The 4,542-nt window shown below is 41.4% G+C and overlaps 1 pseudogene; it reads right to left on the bottom strand.

Moving 5' to 3' along the window:
* Window positions 1-571: 571 nt before the first annotated feature.
* Window positions 572-689, bottom strand: LOC145117982 (5S ribosomal RNA; annotated as a pseudogene).
* Window positions 690-4,542: the final 3,853 nt, after the last annotated feature.

The following is a 4,542-nucleotide window of genomic DNA, read 5'->3' as shown; positions in this document are numbered from 1 at the left end:
ATTCTAGCAAAAAAAAAAACCCGAAAATCTGCCAACAGACTACTGAACTCGTCGATTCGGAAAATGGACTCGACGAGTTCATCATGAACAATTCACCAATGCCACTATATAACAGAAAACTACCTATGGCTCTGATACCACTGTTGGGTTTTATGTACTGTAACATCCCTATGATGCACATACAACCTTAATGCTTTGGATCTACGTTTTCTTGTAACATCCCCCTCTGGCACGTATCACAATATTGTCCGCTATGACCACTCGGCACGAGGACTTCCCAGGGGGTCACCCATCCTAGTACTATTCTCGCCCGAGCACGCTTAACTGCAGAGTTCTTATGGGATTTGCTGCCCTCGCGGCTTTAAAATGCGTTGTGACAAGGAAGGTATGCATACCCATTTTAAGGTAATGCTTCATTCTCCTTCCAAGCCGATGTAGGATCAGGTGCAACCCACCTTCACCCCTCATTATAGGGTTCGACATCCCCATCGAACACATCCACCCGTGCCCTAGCTCTGATACCATTTGTAACATCCCTCTCTGGCACGTATCACAATATTTTCCGCTGTGGGCCACTCGGCACGAGGACTTCCCAGGGGGTCACCCATCCTGGTACTACTCTCGCCCGAGCACGCTTAACTACAGAGTTCTTATGGGATCTGCTGCCCTCACGACTGTAAAACGTGTTGTGACAAGGAAGGTATCCACAACCATTTTAAGGTAATGATTCGTTCTCCTTCACAACGGACAATATTGTGATGCGTGCCAGAGGGGGATGTTACATTTCTCTATTTATACATGCAATAATATATCCAAAGCATGAAGCCTACAACTAGCATACAATTTGATACTTGAATCATAAAAATATATTAGATGATTACCTCTTTGTTGTAGCTTGATGTTGTTGAGAGAAAAACTTTTGAGAAACACACTTGATCAAACGTTAGTACAAGTATATAGTTGCGGAAATAAGTTAATCTCAAAGGATCATAAAGCTCAACAATAATAAGAAGTTACCTGTTAGAATAATTAGATGCGAAAAGTAAGGAAATATAGATGACAACAAGTTATATCAAGTAAACACCAAGCTGATTCTTAACAAGGTTTGCAGTCAAACCAATTTAGTTCAAGTGATCAACTTAAACTGATTAAAGTCTCAAGGACTTGCTCTTAGAGAGAGTATTGATCTTAATAATTTTAGTGTAGGTTCAGTAAGATCTTTTGGGGATAAGAATATAAGAATTCAGGGAGAATAGAGAGATAATAGAGAGATAAGTGATGTTTTTATTCAAAATAAGGGAGCTCTATTTATAGAGTCCCGCGAACATACAAAGGAAATAAACAAAGACTAAAGTATTGATAAGAGTGTCCATGCAATGTACACTAGACAATACATTAAAAATAGAAAAGTTAAAATAAAAGTCTTTGTTGAGGATATGAGAATTTCGGATCACTTTGTCTTCAATAGGTTGCGGTGGCCAGAGTCATTGCGGTAGGAAGAGGTTGTGGTACAAGGAGGTTGCGGTATCTAAGTTGTGAGGGTCACTTCTTGTATCAAAATTTCCCCCCTAAGTGACCTTTACAACTTCCTTTATCAACGATTGAGCTTTAGAAACTTGATGAGCAGGCACCAAAACTTTCTTACTTCACTTAGCAATGTGATTCTCCTTGTAATTTCAAATTTTACTTCATCTGTTGTATTCTTCATTTTTTGTACTGAAGCTAAGGTGACTTCTAGTTGCCTGTGGGTAAGACGATGTATAGTAGTAATGTGGATGAAGTATTTAAAATTGTTGTTGCCTCTTTTGAACACCACTCCCAGTTCAGGGAAGTTGGTTGCTCCTAAGGATCGATCTTGATATCCTTCAGTGAAGACAGGTGCTGGTTCAAGAGCTGGGAGATTGAATTTATGAACGAGAGCATGATGAATATCCGCATCAATCTTGGAAAAGTCGCAGACTGTTGACTTAAGATATTCACACGCCTTTTCATATGCAATCTTCATCTTTGGATGTTTCTCATACTTGATTTGAAACACTCTAGCTATCATAAATACTTCTTCTGGATTCATGCACGGAAAATATGCTTGAGTTCTGATATAATCATCGCCTCTTCTTGTCAATGTGTATTGAATGAAGTCGGTCTTCATAAATTTCCTTATCTTGAAACTCTTGACTGCGGAGGGTCTATCGTTAGACCATATGCTTTCAAAGTCAGATCCGTGTTTGGCGTGGAATCCGCTTAATCTTTCAAATTCAAGTGGAAGCCTTTGTTCATCGGGAAGACTGTGGTCGATAGGTTCAAATACAGGAAAAAACTTGGCGTTTGGAGAGATAGGGATGTCCCAATATTCATCCGTAGGTGGTTCGACATAAGTCAGAACTGGCTTATAGTCGTCATCAAGCAATCTTCTTGTAGGATTAACCCAGGAGTTAATTAGGGTTTCATCCATAGTCATATCAAAACCATGCTCTCTCCAAATTAGCTCATTGAATTTTGCTGCTTTCCAATCGTCCTTCCTTTGTTTGGTTTCAGGGGAATCACTTGAGTGTACGGAAGACATGGTTGGTGCAAGATTTTTGAATTGAGGAGGAGTCTCTTAACGAGGAGGAGACTGATGTTGATTTTGGACTTGCATTGAAGAATCTTGTTGCGGTAGGGGAGATTGATTAGCTTGTACTGGAGTTGATTTTGGTGAATCTTGAAGAGTGAGAGGCTTGACTTGATCCACAGTTGGTGGAGTTTGGTGAATTGAAGGAGTTGGTGAAGGATCGTGTTGTTGATTGAGGGGGCTCTTATCACTTACCCCTTTTGAGGACTCAACACCCCGTTGATCCTCAAACCACTAACGGAGACCATCAATCTTTGAGAAAGTCTCAGTGAATTTATTTTTTATTAACTCAGAAACTTAGAGATTGGAGGGATTTCGGTATTGAACAGAAAATGATGAATATCTTTGGTGAGTTGGAGAATCTGATTGATATGAGATTGATGGGATGCTGATCGTCGAAGATTGTTGATCGTCGACTGAAGAACCGCAATTATTGATTTATATGCGTTGTGAGTCTCTTCAACAAGTTGCTTGGAATGGACAACTTGGGCATCAAAAGTTGATTTGAGTTCATCTTTGAGATTGGTAACTTCCTTTATAAGGCTTTCAGCGGTCAGAATGAATTGCTTATGATCTGCAGTACGATTGTGGTCAAGGGCTCTAATACCCATTTCAACCTTGAGGAAGAGGCGTTTAGCTGTAAGTCTTTCTCGAGTTTCTAGCCTTTCAATCCTTTCAGCAAGTGACTGCGGTAGAGGAGCATTTGGAGTCTGTTGTGATTGACTTGAAGTGACGGCAGCAAGGATTTGTTCAATTTTTGTTTGAAGGGAAAGGAGTTCCTTACGAGTAACTGATTGCTTCTTTTTCTTCTATGCTTTTGGTTTAGAAGTGGAGTGTTGTGAGCCACTTGATTCTTCTTCTTCATCAAAGATCATGACGAAATCATTTGAGTGATCAGGTTGATTGATTTCATCAACATCCAGATCATCAAGTCCAAACATCGGACTAGAGCTGATCTCTATTGAGACACCATCACCATTAGAGTCATGTGTTTCAATAATAGGTGGTTGAGAAGGACCAGCACCACTTTGAAGAATCTGAGCTTGATGTACCGTAGCTTCCATGTTAGAGACCCACTCTTGAACTCTATGGATGTCATACACTGTCTTGGTATTGTTGAACATTTCCGCTTAGTATTTCGCCACAGATTGAATATCCTGTTCCTTTTGATGTTGTTGCTTAATCTGCTGCTGCTTCCTCACATTGAACGCCTGTTTGAAAGCTTCATACTTTTTGATACCGGGGTCAGTAGTGGGACGTTCCCGAGTCCAAGTATCATTAGAGTCATTACCGTTAATTCCTTGAGTACGCACTGGGGTGTCCCCTGGGTTTACGGATCCTTGCACATTGGTGTTCACCGTGCCTAAACCACCTGGCTGTAATGTAAGCAGAGTAGGATTTCTTGAGCTTCCTTGGTCTCCTTGACCCGTAGTCAAGTTTGGCCTCTACTCAGTTCTGGCATGGGCGTAAGAGGTGCCCTGTAGTTGGTTAGGTGTATCAAGTGTTTGGGTTATTGAAAGAAGGATGGAGCGTAACTCCTCAGGCTCAAAGTAATGTACTCGGGCTACCCTGGAGACCTTAGGTCGATTGATCATAGTTGGATCCACTTGGGAACCAACTGGAGGGTTGTCTCCATGTAGAGATGAAGCAGATACACTTACTATATCTGAGTGGTTAGTGGGGGCTTGAGCGGTTGAGCATGCGGTAGCTTGAACGACTACCGGAGTCTGTTGAGAGACTGCGGTATGTGTCTTGTCACGCATATGGCTAGGAATGGGGTTCAACTTGAGTTTCTTTCATCTGAATAGTTGACCAGAGGTTGAGGATTCGTGGACCTGTTCATCAGCAACATTCAGTTGCGGTTTCTGTCCGACAGCTGAAGAGTCTGCAGTCTTGGATTTTCTCTCCTTTGAGGGTGTAGCACCCTTTGA

This window comes from Lactuca virosa, chromosome 5, assembly GCF_052849685.1.
Source record: "Lactuca virosa cultivar CGN04683 chromosome 5, Lactuca_virosa_CGN04683_v6, whole genome shotgun sequence".
In the NCBI taxonomy this organism is placed as follows: Eukaryota; Viridiplantae; Streptophyta; class Magnoliopsida; order Asterales; family Asteraceae; genus Lactuca; species Lactuca virosa.
Note: the sequence above shows the minus strand (reverse complement) of the source record. Positions and strands in the feature narration are given on the sequence as shown.